Source organism: Anolis sagrei, chromosome 5 (genome assembly GCF_037176765.1).
Source record: "Anolis sagrei isolate rAnoSag1 chromosome 5, rAnoSag1.mat, whole genome shotgun sequence".
Lineage (NCBI taxonomy): Eukaryota > Metazoa > Chordata > Lepidosauria > Squamata > Dactyloidae > Anolis > Anolis sagrei.
The window spans coordinates 132,860,121-132,879,496 of NC_090025.1; the positions used below are offsets into that span (position 1 = coordinate 132,860,121).

The following is a 19,376-nucleotide window of genomic DNA, read 5'->3' on the forward strand; positions in this document are numbered from 1 at the left end:
TGGATCTTCGTGGTCACTGCTATTGCAACAAATAAGAAGAGGGGTAAGTGTGACCATACAGCAAGACCAAACTAGGTTCAGCCCAGTTGGGCAGTCAACACTCCGCTCTCGAGTCTGCTGTGTTTCAGGAAGACAGAGAATAAACACTTTGGCAGAATCTGGGACTTGTCTGAAGCAACACTGTTCCAGCCTAGCTCCAGATTTAGATATCACCTAGTGATATACCACTCCTCAATGACACTTAGAAAGACAGTATTTATCATCTGCTTCATCCTTAATTTCTATTCATTTTTAATTTTAGGTTTGAAAAAATATGCCATGGTGCTTTGATGGGAGAAAGGTGTTGTTGCAGGAGTTCACTATTTTTCCAGTTATGTAAATTACTCTGGCGGGCTCTGTTAGAACCGTTCTGTGTGGGCAACAGTTTATAATTCAAGTTTATTGAAGCAACTAACAAATATAACTTAAATAAATGTATCAAGAATAGATGAGTGTTGTTTCTGTCAGTATTTCATCCTAGTTTTAACAGTCCAGTGCCAGTGTATGCTGGAACACAAGTATATCTCAGTCAACAAAGTAGATGTGTTTCTCTTAAACAGAAAATTTGATACCAGAGAAAGCAATAACAGGAGAAGAATAGGGCTAAGTTGCTCAGTCACAATTAAAAAAATACAGTTCAACATGATTCAGTAATTTTGTCATCCAAAACTAATAGTTTGTGCATGTGAAACAAGATCAGGTAAAGCTTTCATAAGTATAAAAAAACATTCTGAACTTTCTATAGACCACTTAAAGGCTTCTTCCAAAATTCAGTAAAGAGTTATTATTCATTTCTTTTATATCTGCCTTTCTCCTTGCAAAGGGCCCAATGTGGATTGCATACCATTTTTAAAAGGTATGGCTGAGAAAAACTATTTTTTTACAGAAGTTAAAGAAAATTAAACAAATGGTTTATAAAGCATTTAAAATATGATATAAAAATCACAACTCGATTAAATGCCATTTATCTCACATGAACTACAAGACAAAGGCTTGCAGAAAAGTGGTATTTATCGGCTGGTGGAAAGAGAGCAGAAGTGGGACCATCAACAAAGCTCTATCCTGAGTACGTGCCAAGCATGTCTGTGAAATGCCCCCCTGAAAAATATTAACAATTAGGCAGACTCATATAGGGGGACACTGTCTTCCAGACAATCTGTGTACAAGTCAAATACAGATTTAAAAATAACTATGAAAATGCATCCTTGATTTAAAAATAAATCTAGGCAGCTGAAAACAGGAGTAGGGCTAAGTTGTGAAGCTGGGCTTTCAAAAGGAGTGTAACACCATACAGTATTCCTGATCTTATATTTGATTGATCACAAACATCACTTTTTTATCTATATTAAGCTTCCATTTCTTTTCCCTCATCCAAACCATTCTGTGGTTTCACATCAATACTGCTTTCTAAAGGTTATAGGGAAAGGAAACATAAAATTGGGCATTATCAGCCCATCAGTGAAACTGAACCCCAAAACTCTAGATAACCTCTCTCAACTGTCCCATGTAAATATTAAACATCACTTTGGGGGGGGGGGGGAATTCCACAGGCCAAAAGTTGGCAGGAATCTTCTAAAATCACTTGCTAAATTTCAAGAAGAACAAGCGCTATTTCGAAACCAGCCTGCACTTTTCTTATGTTCTTCATTTCAGTGGCCAAATTCATCAATCTAAGTAGCTTTTATACCATTTGGTAGCTAGGTAAGCTTATCTGTTGTCTCCCTTTCTCTCTGCTATGATATTCATGCATGCTTATTAAGGGATTTTGAAGGAAGCAGCTGTTTACCTTGCCTTTTTTGACATGCACATACTGTTTTGTTTTTTTAAAAGAAAAAGAAAAAAGAGGAATTACTGTTAATTGTAATGTTTAAGATACAGGTAGTACACTTATATCTCAGTATATATCTTTCTGCAACCATTTTCATATAGCTTAAATTTCAACAGTGAAAGAAAAAAGTTTTAAGGCAAGTTATGACCTAGAAAAATCTAAAGTATTACTTTATATATAGTTTGTCGATGATATGTTATGAGGCAGGGGACTATACAAACTTGCAGGTTTTGCTGTACTGCAACAACCAGTATCTTACCTAGTATAACCAATGGTGAGGAATGCTGGAAGCTATAGTTCAACAACTTACAGAGGGTCACATGTCTTATTCAGAGGGGTCAAACTTATGGCCCTCCAGATGTTTGCCCCTCCAACACCCAGAAGCCCTTGTCAATTTGTCCAATGGCCAGGAATTCTGGGAGCTAAAGTCCAAAATTCCTGAAGGGCCACAAGTTTGACACCTGTGTCTTACACTATAAACCTCTATACAACATGAGTGTCACACTGTAGATCAAAAATCTGTACCTAACATGTAATTCTTCAAGATAAACCAGACACAGATTACAAAGTGATAACGCAATAACATTATGCTCCAAGTTTTACTTTATCATCTGCATTACTTCATCGGTGAAGCTAGTCTACTACATATGCTAGCTTATGGTAACAATTAGGGCTTTATGATGTGATAAGCTTTTTCACTTTTACTACTTGGTAATTTGGTTATCTGTATTAATAGCTGCACGATGTTTACTGATAGTGCACATGGAAGATAAGCTTGTGCCATGGCTAGCATTTCCTTTTAAAGATTAATTTTATCCCTGCATTTTCACCATGATTTTCAGACACTAAAGTTAACAGTTCCACTTCACCTGGTTTCAATATCAATAGCTATTAGGGGCCTTTCAAATCTTCACTAACATTTTGGTGTGCCCAACAGTTACAGTTGTTTCTTTCGTTTCTTCCTTGAGCTACTGGTACTGAGTTACTGGTAGCAGATGGCTTAATAGACTAGGATCAGTTAATGGGACACAATGGTTCATTATATATAATTATTTGTATTATTCAGAATTAAGTTAATACCTGAGTAAATTGGTATAGAGTTGTAGAACTTCGAAGATCAGGTTCAATTGCCACTTGGCCATGGAAAGTCACTGACTTTGGGCAAGCCACATATTCTCAGCCATAAACAACCTCATGACAGGGTCACCTTAGGGTTGCCATATGTCAAAATGAGTTGAAGACCATAGCAACAAAAACAAATTGGAAAAGAACTACAGTTAATCATTTTAAGGGATATCATGTCTCTTCAATGTATTTCTTCTCTATTTATATTATATAACAGAAAAACAGAACCTTCCAATGTGCAAAGTCCCAGTTGCTATTACCACCACCTTACCAGTAGTAAACAACAATCTGGGATCATCATGATCTTGGAAGGACAATTACCTAATGCAATTATATTTTTTTCTAGTTATGTGTGTTTCTTTTCCTCCTTATTTTGTGATACGCTTCTTGTAGTATATACGTCCTGGTTCATTTCTTGTGCTTGATTACACAAAGTAAACAATGTGTAGTCTATCAAAGTTGAGACACCTTTAAGTTATTTCAGTTATATAATAAAGGAATTTTGCAAGGATCTTTTTCCTAGAACTCCATAGTATTTAACACTTTTTCAATCAACTAATTAAAAGAAATATATAGGCTTAACACAATAGTGTGTGCTTAATCATCACTTGCTGGTGCCAAACACAGGGTTATCATCTCTGAAGGCAATCTGAACCTCAATGCTTTAAGTCCTCACCAACCATAGTAAAAATGATAAATTGCCTTTTGGTTAAGAATGATTATTACTTTACCAATTGTTATTCTGATAAATGTTTTCACTACTCAATTATGATAGCCAATTTGTGACTGGCTCTGGGGTTCAAGTTTCCTGATACAGAATATTTTGCTTCATTTTTCCTAAATATATCTAAAATCAATTTCCTGAATATATTCTTACTTACACACACACACACAGGGTTTTTCACAATTTAAAATAATCAGCATAATATTTCAGTGATTATAATGGAAAACTACATTGCATGATTCTAAATACAAAAACTGTTGTTTATTTGGGGAACAGGATAATTTCTAGAAAGTTTAAAACTAGTCATTCCATATACTGTAGCTCAATTACAAGCAATGAAGACATGAAGTATCAAAGAGAAAGGCAGCCACTTGTCAGTGTCACTGGCTCTCATTCCTTTATTCCCACATACATCCTCGAGCAATCCATCTGCATTACTGCTGAAGACAGTGCAACAACACATGAGGAACACAGATGGCCAGTTGTACTATATATGCAACACTGTGAAGTAAATGTTTGAAAACGTATGATTTCAACATAATGTTTTTCGCTTTGTGAATATGTGCCAACCAAATGTTCTAGTAGCACAATTTCTGCATTTAGCTGTTCTTTTCCTAGGGAAAACAAAAAATATCCTAAGGCAATATAAGCACTTAATCCCCCACAAACACTGAATAGTGAACAACCTTTTAAATCATCTTAAATATTTACTATGCCATCAGCTCTCAAACTTCCAAGAATACTTCATCTGTCTCAAGACTAATGCCACTCACAAAACACTCAAATAACATAAGCAACTAAATCACCTGAGACTCTTTGCAGTTTTGTATGTACATATACGTATCTCCTTTCACTTCTTGCTGGCACTAGGAATATCTCTTGAATTAAAGGTCATATCCTTCTAACCCACTTTTCTTACACTTTATGTATGAAAATGAAACAGAATCCAAACCTTTGCAGTCATTCAGACATATTACCACAACAGTCTAAGAAAGAGATACATGGAAGAGGCAATCATCAACGTTAACAATAAAAGCAACTGAATTCAAATTCCAGTTCAATTCATATTCTACCTAGCAGACTAAATAAAGGTGACCAGTTACTCTAATGGACAGGAAGCTCAGGTGTTCTTTATTAACTGAACTTTTCTTGATCTTAGAATTTAAGAAGATGTCAAATCGGCTATATATTATGGAAAGTTATTCCAAACACACAGCAGTTACAAATGGGTAAACCACAGTAAACCCGATTAAGCCTAAATTGCTATTTATCTGCTGTTGAAGTATAGAAATCTCCACTTCTCTGGTATCTGCCTTTCTTTTTTCTCACTTGATTCATACTGAAAGGCCCTTAGCTTATCACACAGTTCTCCCCAACAAAGTTGCTGCAATGACACATCACAGCATTCTAGTGAGTAGAAGGGGTGGGGACACAACTTCTGAAGAATAGGAATAATCTTTACTTAGTATATTAGACATCTGATGAATATACGTATTTGGTTACCAGTTGGCCACCTTCACTTCCTCTTTCTGTGTATGTATATTTATATTTTATTCAGACTAGATGTATAATGTACATTGTGTATATATTGTGTGTTTTGATAAGGCCAATTGGTTAAATCAATAAAATCTTTTTGTCTTGTTTACTTAGTATATTAAAGAAATATGTGAATCCATATGACAGTACCTACTATATTCAAAGAGTATGTAAGTAAATAAGACAGCCGAAATGGAAAAGTCCTGTTGCCCAAAAGTCAAAAATATATGCCTGTACTTCTTTGTTTGACATTAATATAGATGCATCTTCTTTTTCCCAAGATCTATAAGCCACAATAGATGTAAGAACAGACTAATAACTGATAACCTGAACAATGGCTTCCATCTCTGTACAGCTGGGAAACCATCCCATGTCCCCTGCTATCTAGACCAACTACAGCTATTGATCTTCAGAACAAAATTCACAAGATTCTTCTTCCCCATCCAAAGTCCATGTTGTCTCATATCTGATAATTAGTTTTCAGCTGTTCATACACAAGACTGTTATAACTACAAATAGATTTCAGGGATTAGATGCCAAAATTCAACTGAATAAATTAAGGAATCATCAGAGCACAAAGCAAATATTGTCAGGAATCCTTCTGGTTCCTTTCTACATATGATTGTACTTTATTGGATACAGTGCAATAAACAGATTTGTTCATAGCAACATAAGTAGAGATTCACAAACATTCCATGGGCCAAAATCCTGTTGTCCATTTGGACTAGTGTAGAACAGTTGAAATTACTGATGTGATGACTCCTATTCAACAGTTTATTTGACGAGTCTACTCTATTTTATAGGCTCTTAAGAGTTGAACCAGATCAGAAAGGCCATCTTGTCCAACCCCTTGTTTGTAGAATACACAACTAAAGCACTCTACAGAGTACCTATCCAACTATTGTTTAAAGACTTACAAAAATAAAAACACTACCAGCCTCCAAGGCCATCATTTCCTCATCTATTTGGGACTAGGATTCTAATATTCTGGGATGGTAGCTCTTATCCATCAGAACCTTCAATATAACGTTTTACTCACTGGGATTGCAGAAACAGCCTATGTACATTCCTCACTGTACAACACAATAAGCAGTCACACTGGCAAACACACAATCAGCAGCACAATGTTGACATACAGCAGAAGGGTGGTGTAGCACAACACTATCTACATAAGTACAGATTTATACTATGCAAACCCAATGGAGGATCTCATCGGCAGTATTCAGCTAGCTAATGTCAATGTATGACATGGACCCATCTACATGGGTCACATATCCCAAAGTATGGGGAGACACTGCTCTATGGCATCCTCGTGATGAATGGGGCCTTCTCATGCACACACCCCATGTGGGGTAAAGCCTTTTAATGCAGTTTTGCTTCACATTAGAAATAATCAGGGAATGCTGAAAGACTTTCCCAAATCTCCAGGGCACCTCTGCACTTTGGGGTGATTTGAATAGTTGGCCAAGTTCCAAAACACTGTTCAAACAAGCTAGTGCCACCATCCCACTTTCCCTACACTCTGAGGCAGGAGGAAAAGGTCATGGCACTTTACCTGTATCATTTTTTCATCACTGTAGCAGTGGCTACAATGCTCCAAAGAGCTCCTGCTCATCACTTGGCACATTTGTCAATGTCAGCAAAGGCATCCACTCATCTTAGAGAAGAGAAGGGATCCTCGTTTTCCTCCTAACTTCTCTCAGTTATGTGGGACAAGCAACAAAAACCAAAAAAGAACCCAACAGAAATCATAGTAGACATCCATTGAGGCCAAACCAGGTCCAGTGAGGCGGTCTAGACACCATCTCACCACTGCAGTGTCATGTAGCCTCTCCTGGGGCTGAACCAGAGTACTGCCATTCTATATCAGCTTCACATAAACTGGCCATGTCAATAGGCCCTTAGAACTCTCTCCAGTGTAATCAGAAAGCCCCGCGTAAAGTTGAGATTCCATTTGAACCAAAGATCCTGATTTAAAAGAAAACTTGAGCAATTTCCTAAGATGTTATCTCCAAGTCATGGATTCAGAAGCTGGCTAAGCCACTTTTAAAAGTGATAACCAAATATCTTTTGCAGCTAAGCAATGTTTTATCACAAGAAAAATAGAATTCACTAAGACTCCATCTACACTGCCATATCATGCAATTTAACTGCATTATATGAGTCTACACTGCTATATAATGCAGTTCAATACAGTTAAACTGAATTATGAAACTGCATGATATGGCAGTGTAGATGAGGTCTAAAAGAAAATGGGAGATATGCCTAATAGTTCATTTGGGGTCATGGTGGTTCACCCTATGGTGCTAAATCATAGTTTAGCTTTGTGTGGACTCATTGTGTGTTTCATGAGCAGAACTATAGTTATTCTTTATTGAAGCCTGAAATACAGCCAGTTCAGAAGCAAGTGATACAGATATAAATAGGAAAAAGGGGGCGGTATATCCTGATAGTTTGTTTCACTTAACATGAATAAAACAATGACAGAGTACTCTTTATAATTAGTTACAGTGATTATGTAAAAGAGTATAGTAACTAATGTTCATATTTAGAAATTAGAGGCTTCAAAAAGGCAAAGCAAAACCCTTTGCACAGTTTTCTCATTAAAGCCAACTCTTTTCCTGCTCAGGAATATTTAAGACCTACATTGCTTTGTGAGGGATTGCTGTTAATTAGTTTAACATTACTGGTGTTAATAAAATACACAAATACTCCTTTCAGAGCAGATGGTATCTGCAATTATACATCTTATCTGCAGCATTTGTGATGCTGTAGTCTTTTATATTCTTTGATATTATTTTGTTGAAGATGAGATTGTGTATATGGCAGAATACAATCAACATCCAAGTTTTCATTTCCGTATATTGCATCTCTGCAATACAGTCATATTTAAATTAATATGAGAAATGTATCCATTGTATTAGCATATCAATTTAGCAAAATATTTTAAAATAGCACTGGTAAACAGAAAAACAGATTCTGTTTAGTATGTAAACAAATGAAGTATGTACTTATTTGTGAACTCCAATTAAAATAGGGGGACATTTCTTATTGGCTTGAAATTAAAAATACTGGCTGAGTTTGTAACCATTTGGCTGTTTCTTTAAATTCCGTAATTAACCTAAATTCAATATTATTTTAAGTGAGATACCTAAAAATGCTTCAGAATGACCACCATATGCCTTATACTGCTATCTAAACCAGTGCTTAGTAGCTACATTACTACATGAAAAAGGAAAAACCAAAACATTTCTGCAAAGAGGGATAATAGCTATGCTTTCAAGTGTAACAGTGATGTTTCAGTACTAATCCTACAAACTATAAACACCACACAGGAGTTGCTATAAATCACTCTACATGTCATCTGCCATTCACATGAGGTACTTTTCATCATGATACCATGAACCATTCTTTTAGAGCAGATGTAAGGTGTCCAGTTCTTATGATGGCCCAATCCAAAAACCATTCATCATGTGAAAAAGATGTCATGCTGATAGATTTACAATTACTCCCTTGTGACAGCTGTAATATGGAAACCAACCTTGAGTTTTTATAAATCAATAACTTGGTGACAAAATTAATGCAAATGAATATTCATTGAAAAAATGTATACAGGGCAAAACGGGTATATGAGCTTATACTGTTCTAACACCATTCTATAAAGTTGTCACAGCACTTAATGTTGCACCTTTTCAGGTGGCAAAGAATACATGCACTAGCATTACTTCTTTATTTCCTGTATCCCATATTATCTAAAGCACATGTGTAAAACTCAAGGTCTAAGGGCCAAATCCAGCCCCCCATGTCATTTTGTAGGGTCCCCCAGTTGCTGGTTTACTCCTTGCTCCTGTATTCTTCATCATTAAACATTATGACCAGAGCTGATGGGAGTTGTGATACAGTAACATCTGGAAGTCTGTAGTTCAGTTAGGATAGTGGGGTTTAAATCTGGATACAAGGTTTGTGGATATGATGCCTGACTTTAACCTTTCCCCAACCTCAGAGCCAGAAGTGCTGTTGTACTGCAATTCCCATTATGTCCAGTCTGCATGGTGGACAGTCAAAAGTAATAGGAATTGTCATTCAAAAAGATCTGGAGATCCAAACTGGGTGAAAGCTAAACTGCAACAACCACTATGCAAAAAAATATAAAGTTGGCCCTCTGTATCTATGGATTATCTGTTAATGGATTTGAAGGCTACCATGAGGTTGACTGTGGCCACCAATGATAATGAGTTTGACATCCCTGGAATAACTATCAAGAGCAACTCATTCTGCTATTCTACCACCTCTACAATCAAGCTGGAATACTACACTTTTTCATGCAGCTGAATTGTAAGACAACAGAAGCAATCTTGCAAAAGAGCATAATGAACATATGAAATGAAGTAATGTTCCGGATTGACCAATTCATTTGGGGCCTGCAATAAAACTTAAGGTGAAAGAAAACTGGGAATAGGAGTTTATTAATATTGTTGCACATATCCTAAACGCCACATTAATAACAGATATTAATAATAATAATAATAATAATAATAATAATAATAATAATAATTTCTTATCCTTCTCTCATCGTGATTCGAGGCGGGTTGCAACATTTTATCAAAATCATTCTGTACATACTTAGGTGTATCCAAAGCTACCTTCATTATGAAGGATGCTATGAAGTTGCCCAAGTCCCACTCGCACAGCTTTGAGAGACAGGTGGAGTAGTAGGATAGAGAAACTGTAAGAATGGTTTTGGGGTACTCTCAAAATGATTTAAATTTAACAGATATCCAGAGAACGTCATCTAATCACTTTGTATATGCTGCTTTGAGTAATCATTGCCTTTTAAAGACATAAAATCATCCAGTGGCTGGGAAAACCACATTTCTAGCATCAATTTTCATGGAATTCAGTCCACTTTATTCCAATGCATTGACTAGGCTGCCATTTCTGACTTTATTTCACATTGGGAGAAGAAAATGTTCAATAGGGGCAGAACACTGAAATTAAATGCAGATTACTGGATGTAAAGACAATCGGTGTTTTGGATGCATGTCTAAAAGCTAGACTGAAATTCAGTTGAATTTTATGGAAGATCAACTGAATTTCAGTCTAACTTTTCATTCATGAAATCAATGTTGCCCTTGTTGTCCTACAGCCAAGAACTATTCTCCTTAATTCTTAAAAAAAAGAAAGAAAACCAGTGAACTAAAACAAATGCTGTAAGGACATTTTGGATTACTTTTCGTACTTAAATAAACCCACGTGCATCATTCATATTGTGCCAATGTTATCAGTATAATCTATGTTTTAAATAGATGGGCAATATTCAAAGAAAGAAAGAAGTATTTTCCCACAACATCGTTTATTGAATACTCACATTTCTTCTGGATCTCCTCTTCTCCCAATTTTTTTTCTTCAAGAAGACTCTGTTCCCTTTTGCTTGCAACAGTTCTTCCTTTAAAACTCACTTGGCTTTCAAAAAGTTAGATAATGAGGTTGCTTTAAACAAAGTGAGCTCTACCTGCATGAGAAAGGACAGAAAAAAATGAACTGTTTTAAGAACATTCTTATAAACGTCCTCCACTACTTTTCATTTGTTACAGAAAATTATATTTATATACTACTCAGCACATTAAGCGGGGGAGTGGGGTATATATATCACTATACTTACAGTAAATATTAAGCAATGACCTATAGACATTGAATTGAAAACAAATAATACACCCAAAAAGGCAAATTTGCTATGTTGTGAAAAGTATTTATAAACAAAATTTAAATGTAACAGAGTTACATTTCTAACACTAAATGTGCTTCCCCCCTAAGATTTTAATTCCTGTTCTAACTTGAAAGCTTTATAATAGAATTGCATCTCAACAACTTTAGTTACCTGGGAAACGTGTATTATACTGCTTAGAATGTTCTTGGATTCAGAACATAGAAAAGAAGAATACACCTGGAAGTTCTAAAACAGAAAATGGCATATTGTACCAGGAATACCTCAAATATTGTTTACTATCTGCTCCATTCCTTTTAGCTACTCCTCATCCATGATATTTGATCCATCCAGCTGTGTCCTGGACAGAATAAGATGCCAGAGTTGAGTAACTAATATAATTCTCTCTCTTTCACCAATGAACTACAAAATGCAGTCAACCTTTCTAAAACGTCATTCATTCAAGTGCATTCCAAGCTTTTCCTATGATTAACAACCTCTAAATTTTCTTTGAAATAAATCAAAACACACACAAATCAAACATTAATAAATAAAAGACATAATCACCCTATTATCAAGTGGAGAACACTAAATGCACAGAAGATTTCTTTTTAAAGTTTGTTTTCTTTGTTTAGGGGCCCCGCGGTGGCACAGCGGGTTAAACCACTGAGCTGCTGAACTTGCTGACTGAATGGTTGGTGGTTCGAATCTGGGGAGCAGGGTGAGCTCCTGCTGTTAGCCCCAGCTTCTGCCAACCTAGCAGTTCAAAAACATGCAAATGTGAGTAGATCAATAGGTACCACTCCTGGGGGAAGGTAATGGTGCTCCATGCAGTCTTGCCAGCCACATAACCTTGGAGACATCTATGGACAATGCCAGCTCTTCATCTTAGAAATGGACATGAGCACCACCCCCCAGAGTCAGACATGACTTGACTTAATGTCAGGGGAAACCTTTACCTTTTTTCTTTGCTTGTTTTATGTGCATTTGGGACAGAAAATCTGCTGTGGGAAAGAAATGGGCATATGAAACACTGGTGTTGAACACCTTTTAGAAAGCCAAATTACTTTTAGAGGAAGAGCAGTTACCAGACAATTTAGGCTTATTATTAACTGATATCAAGTCATCTTAGACTTACGCCAGTCCTGTGAATGAAAAACCACCAAGAACTTTCACTGAGAATGTATCTTCTACACAGTAGAATTAATACTGTTTGACACCACTTTGACAAGGCTCCAGAATCCAGGGAGTTGAAGTTTGGTGAGGAACCTCCACTCTCTGGCAGAGAAGGCTTAAGACCGTATAAAAAGCACATGCCACATGATTCCATAGCACTGAGCCATGACAGTTAAAGTGGTGTCAAACTTCATTAAATCTACAGTGTAGATGAACTCCAAGCCTGTAATGTAGTCTTTCTCTTTTCTCATACAGCCTTCTTTTTCCCATACATTATCATTTTTTCTCCAATGAGTCATGAAGTCTCATGATATATCAAAAGTCATAATGATTCAGTTTAATCATTTTAGCTTCTTGGGAGAGCTCAAGCTTAATTTGCTGACAAACCTGTTTATTGTTTGACTGCATACATGCTTGCTCATTTGTTTGCTTGTTTTTAAAATCTCCATGCTGCAGAACTGTAGCACATTTCAAATGAGCTGGTCTTCTTCTGCCAGCCTTTTGCAGTGTCAAACTTTCACCACCATCACGTAGATTTTTCTGACTTTGGGATGTAATAAGATGCTGTTTGGACTGCAGTGTCCCTGTGGTTTCTTCCAACTATGATTCTTTAATATGTTTTTATGTTTGAGGGCTTTATCTACAGGGACCTCTAGTAATTCCTTCAATTTTTCGTGGTCTCTATTTTGTCTCTACTAGTCTCTATTTTGAAAAATTACTGAGCCAAGTTATAGAACATCTTTAACTTTTTTGATGTTTTTATATAGTACTTTCAAGGTATTCGAAACCCTAATTAACATTTCTGTTAATGACAGCCAAGTTAATCTGTGTTATACACGCAATACACAAAGGAAGCATGTTCAGGCCCCTTCCACACTTCCATATAAAATCCGGATTATCTGCTTTGAAATGGATTATATGGCAGTGTAGACTCATATAATCCAGTTCAAAGCAGAAATGGGGATTATCTGCTTTGATAAATCTGGATTATCTTGCAGTGTAGAAGGGGCCGCAGATGTTCTCAAATATCTGAAAAGTACTCTTGCAAGTCAGGCTCCTTCTACACTGCAGATGATCCACATTATCTGCTTTGAACTGGATTATATGAGTCCCTTTCTACATTGCCATATAAAATCCAGATTATCTGTTTTAAATTGGATTATATGGCAGTGTAGAAGGGGCCTGAATCTACATTGCTATATAAGCCAGTTCAGATAATCTGGATTTTTTAAATTTTATTTCATATCAAAAACATTGCAGACATAAGTATAACACTGATAAAAATAGAAGGAGCAGATCCGGCTAGATAATTTTTGACCAAGACTGGGCAACAGTGACCACACTGTCTGTGTTGTTGTTCATTTGTTCAGTCATCTCCGACTCTTCGTGACCTCATGGACCAGCCCAAGCCAGAGCTCCCTGTCAGCCGTCACCACCCCCAGCTCCTTCAAGGTCAGTGCAGTCACTTCAAGGATGCCATCCATCCATCTTGCCCTTGGTCGGCCCCTCTTCCTTTTGCCTTCCACTTTCCCCAGCATAATTGTCTTCTCTAGGCTTTGCTGTCTCCTCATGATGTGGCCAAAGTACTTCAACTTTGTCTCTAGTATTCTTCCCTCCAGTGAGCAGCCGGGCTTTATTTCCTGGAGGATGGACTGGTTGGATCTTCTCACAGTCCAAGGCACTCTCAGAACTTTCCTCCAACACCACAGCTCAGAACCATGCAGTCGATGAATCTTCCTTCGCTCAGCCTTCCCTAAGGTCCAGCTCTCACATCCGTAGGTTACTACAGGGAATACCATGGCTTTGATTATGCAGATCTTTGTTGCCAGTCTGATGTCTCTACTCTTTACTATTTTATCGAGACTGGACATTGCTCTCCTCCCAAGAAGTAAGTGTCTTCTGATTGTTTGTTCTGCTCCACAGACACACAAGGTGGAGGATTATTTTAGGTAGTTTCATTTTGCCAGATTGTCTTTTGATCTGCCAACTCCTTCTTCTGAGTCTGTTCAGGGACTTCCAAGTTCACCATTCTCCGTTTGCCCCTGGAGGGATTTCCTGGTTTAGCTGCCCAGAGGGACACTCTTGCTGTTGCTCGGACAACATTAAGAGGAGTATTTTTTCAAATTGCATGGAAGAGAATGGTCTTCATGCAGGTCTGTAGCTCAACATCTCTATGCTATTGGATTACAAGCAGAAATTCAGAGCTGGTACTCGCCATAGCTATCACACTGACAGTGTAATCCTCCACTCATGTTGTTCTTGAAGGAAGTAAAGAGCAATCTAATTCCTTCATCTGTCATTGCTATAAAGACATCTCTGAAAATTATAGTTCAGGACCTATTTGTTGCTAACGTCATATGTGCACATAAAATAATATTTTCTGCAGTGGGGAACCTAGTCTATACAAAACAGTGCTTTCTGCTCAAAAAACAGCACCTTCCCCATAGGAAATAATAATTCAGTGCAGAAGATTATGTTTGCTAGACACAATCCCCATATGAATTTTGTTCAGAATAAAGATCTGAATTGTAAAGATTCTTTTCAGCTCAAGATTTTCACCAGTTTTCTGACATTTGATGGGAAAAGATTTTTTGACCATTTAAAAATATTTCAAATAATTTTCCCCATTCACGTATCACATAAATCTTTTCTGAAAAGCAACCAATTTATTTTGTTAAAAGTTAGTGATATCAAAGTCCCCATGAGTCCCTCAATGAGGGAGAGAGGCAGGATATAAAACAAAGTAAATAAAAGTCTCTTCTAACTAAGGTGATTTTATATTAGTCCAAGACTGTTGGCATCTTCTCTTTCTGTAGAGCAATATGTATTACAGGTAACTTGTCCAAGTAGAATCCACTTTAGTAGAAATCACATTCTTCATCTTTCCTTAACTAGTCTAGCCATAACAGAAATCACTCAAAATGCAGGCAACTTAATTCAAATAAATGAAACAAATAGGGGGGGGGGGGGGACAAAAGAGAAAGAAATGACCTCTAAACAGATCTTCATTCTTTAAACTTAAGATCATTTGCCTGCAAAGACTTACATCCAGAACAAATGGATATATTCTATTCCTTACCAATTTCATTTCTTGCATTTTCTAGCCTAATTTATCTTCACCATAAGGTTAACTTTTATGCACATGCTGGTCAACATTTGTGTTCTGGATTTTTTTGCTCAGCAACCTTTGAAAACACACACCAGGCATTCTAATATTTCTATGTGTTGTGCAAAACATATCTTTTCGCTTTCATCTCCACAATAACAGCGTTGCTTTTGTTGTATTTTAGGATATGCACAGATCAATGTCTATTCCTTCAGGGAAACTGTTTGAACTCTCAAAGAATGACTGATTGACATCAGGAACAAATACTTTTTGCTGTCATAGAACAGTGTGTCATTTATACAAAAATCCACATTAATTAATTCTATCCATGCCAACTAGATGTATCAAAGGGTTGTAACAGGTCACTCGTGTACACTGTAGTACTAATGCATGGAGAAAATACTTTTGTGTATTAATGAATTCGGTGTCCCTATTCAGACTGTGTGTTATTTAAAAAAAAAAAAAACAGTCCCTGCCTACCATTGACAGGTGTCTTCACCATATATTAACCTCTTAATCTGCAAGTACATTTATCAGTTCCAAGTTCATCCACAGCCCATTTTTATATATCCATTCTATATTGGGGAAGGGAGCTAAATGCACAATTCAACACGAAAGGAGTCATGTCTATTTGATGGAGGCTACACTTCTAGAAAGTTTAAGAATTTTACAAAATTAGCTATTTCTATGGTTCTTCTCATGCGAGAGGGATATGTGTCAGCAGATACAATCTAACAAACAACATACATGAATTTGTTTGTCATACAAAATTGAAGAGTCAGAATTATAATGAATAGAAGGCTGTAGCTCCCAAATTTTGCTAAATCTGTTATAAAATCTGTAAAAAAAACTCTTGCCTTAAATGCAAGAGTTTTTTTACATATTAATCTCATTGGCAGAGGTGTCAAACTTGTGGCCCTCCAGATATTTCATACTCCAATTCCCAGAAGCCCTAGCCAGTTTGTCCAATTGCCAGGAATTCTGGGAGCTCAAGTTCAAAACACCTGGAGGGCAACAAGTTTGACAACACTGTTTGTTAGCCTAATTCTGTTCCTCCTGAGCTCCTGCTGATCTCATTTACCCAAGAACAGACATTTGGGTTTCACACTGGTACATACTATACATGGAGGCAAAAGTCTGGTATATAAATATTGTGCATTTTGGATTTATATTTTAATAAGGTATTATCTTCCCTAATACCTTCTACAGTCTAATAAATCGCAGTTTGTTTCCAAACTAACTAACATATGACTCCATATAACAAAGTTCTTTGGGTCCATTGCTGAAAAATACAGGATATTGGAATAAATGTATTAGAGCCAAGCATGTAGCTGGGGGGGGGGGGCTTGAGGGGCTTCACCGCCCCCCCCCCCCCCCCCAAATTCTCATGGTGGTCCACGAGAAGGCCTTACCGGTACATTATTTAAACTGTTATGTTTATTCATATCATTATCTGATCACCATGCACAATATATCCCATATGCATGAGGGTATTGGGGTAACAATACAAAAGGTTTGCGAGGGTAGACCTTCTTTCACTCAGACTCAGCCCCCCCCCCCCCCCCCCCCGAATCAAAATCCTAGCTACGGGCCTGATTAGAGCCAATGTACAAAAATGTGTGAAAACTTTTAAAAGGTTTCATCAAGCAGGAAAAAGGAGAGAAGAATAAAATGCTGAGGTCAGGATATTGAAGTCAAAAGGTTTCCATGATCAGTGTAAAGTGTGAAGCAAGAAAGAGTTACAAACTGAAATGGATTAGGCTCTACACTAGAGAAATCAGGTATTTCAGGTTCAATCTAGGACAGCTGAAACATAAATGCCATTACACTGGCACTTTTATTTTTGAAAATATAAACCTAGTAGTTATTCAGGTTTATGTCCAATTTAAAATCTGGATTGAAATATTACATTTAACTGACTTCAGAGATCAATAATGATTTTATTTCCTCATACATCTTTAGCAAGACCCCCAGCTATCATTATCTGTGGGGGAAATGGGAAAATCAATCAATCAATCATTCACACAGACACATGCTGCGTATTACAAGGAGCAGATACAGTTTATTCCTCATTTCTTAGGTGTAACATGCTTTGTAAATCTCATGGCAAAAGACTAACCTCCAATTCCCAAAAATATTGCTGTTTTCCTTACATGGAATTTTACCATGGTATTCAAAGTTTTTATATATAAAATGTAATCAGATGCCTATACAGTAATACCATACTGCATTGTTATGGGTATCCGAGTCATAAATATCTATATACACATGCCTTGTATATATATACCTCAAGCTAAGCCATATACAGGTATGTCAAAATACCTTGAAAATCCTCATAAATTGCAATATTTCTAATTTACTGCCACCCTAAGAAAAATTAAAACTATACAAGAACTTACAAAGCTATTAAACCAGGATAGACAAACATAAAATCATAGGCATAGAGTATGTTGACATATATTACACACATCAAGCTTGTGGCTCATATATTCAAGACAATGGGGAGCTACAGTAGAGCACATCTGGCAGGTTCCAGGTTGGAGAAGGCTTCATCACATACCTCTTTTTGTTAGGTCCCACCATAAACCTTAAAGGCAATTTACCAGGTAGCATGCTGAATTACCAGTCACATATAGTTCCTGTTTGCAGTGGTATCTTTAAAACTTACCACCATTTACTTTTCTGCCCATTTGGAAGGTGTGCTAAGTACTATATCAGGATGGCCACATGAAATTAAAGCTATACTAAATTAGGAAAAGCCATTTTCAAGATGTGAATCTTTAGTTATTTAAGCTAAGACCGCAGTTAAAGGGTCCATGCCCGGCAAGCACATGCTAAATCAGATTGGCCAGGACAGAGAAGCAAACTCACCAGGTTGAAGACAAGCCACTGAGGTTTATTATGATTTGGCCAAAAAGTAGAAGCAATTTACTTCAAAAGTTATAAGCACAAAAATACAGTGAAATGCAAGAAATCTTATGCAGTTCTGACAGCCATTCAGACTTCCCGCTCCCTCTCGATTCGCTAAAAAAAAAGAGGCTGGTTGGGATCCACGCTGGGATTGGCTGGGGGTTCCTCTGACATCACAGCCAGAGGCGGGGATTCCCATGGCAGGGAAAATGGCAACTGGGGAATGGTCTGTTTAGGGAGTCAATCCACTGCAGAAACACCCTCTGGAAAGGCACAGTCCACGAGGAAACACTGGTGCAGATATGCTGGTGGATTTTTGAGTAACTGAAGTATACAGTTCTGTGTAAGATTCAAAAGACAAAGGTGCTGATCTTAGGCAATCAAGGAAATGGCTGCCAGCATAGAAAGTTAATTAATGCACATCTCTTTAGCCCCTCTTCTGTGGGAATGGCAGATTCTCAGCCTCAGGTTAAATGGACAAACATTCTCAACTTATGTTGTTGGAAAAGAGGATCATCTATCTCAGCCATGAAAAAACTTTTTTTGGTGGGGGTTGCATTGCGGGTCAAGGTGTGGCAGCCAGGCTGGGCTGGGAAGGAGGGAGCAAGGAAAGGCCCAGGGCAGTTGGTGCAGAGATGGTTAGTGCCTGGAGGGAGAGTCCTCCTCTCAGCCGGGGAGCACAGTATCCTGCCACATCCCCAGGCTGAAAGGTGGAGACACACCACTGTTGAGAGCTCTCCAGAGAGCTCTCAGCAGTGGCATGTTTTTCCCCTGGTTCTCCTATCAGCCTGGGAAATATGGTGCCCAAGAACTCTCCAGAGCCACATGTCTCTGTTTTGTCCCTCCTCTTAGCCTGAGGACGTGGCAGTCCACCACATTTGCATGCTGAGAGGAGGCTAAGTCACACAAGGGCCAGAAGGAAGAGCCCAAGGGGGGCCGCAGGCCTGGGTTTACCCATGCCTGATCTATCTACATATCTAAACTGATACTTAACTGGCTTGCGAAATTGTTGGAGAGATCCTGGCCACAGTCCCCTTCCCAAGGGATTATGCAAACTGGGTCACAGAAAGGTGGCTGTCTTCAAGTTACATTTTGATACATATATTTAAAAAGTCATACACTTCATAGAATTTATCAAGTTTGCTGGGTACAGCTACTGCTCATTCTGCTCCTGAACCTCTAAAGCTTTGGAATTTCGCAACTGCGAACCTCTGGAAAAGGGTTTTGC

The 19,376-nt window shown here is 37.5% G+C and overlaps 1 protein-coding gene across 6 annotated transcripts in view; it reads right to left on the bottom strand.

Moving 5' to 3' along the window:
* FOXP2 (forkhead box P2) overlaps window positions 1-19,376 on the bottom strand; it is a 402,068-nt gene that overhangs the window by 330,116 nt on the left and 52,576 nt on the right. For 5 of the 6 annotated variants that reach the window (XM_067469057.1, XM_067469056.1, XM_067469069.1 and 2 more), the window contains exon 2: window positions 10,621-10,764. The exons of the other annotated variant lie outside the window; for it this stretch is intronic. The gene's annotated coding sequence lies outside the window, so the exon portion shown is untranslated. The remainder of the gene's footprint in view (window positions 1-10,620; window positions 10,765-19,376) is intronic. 6 annotated transcript variants of the gene reach the window in all.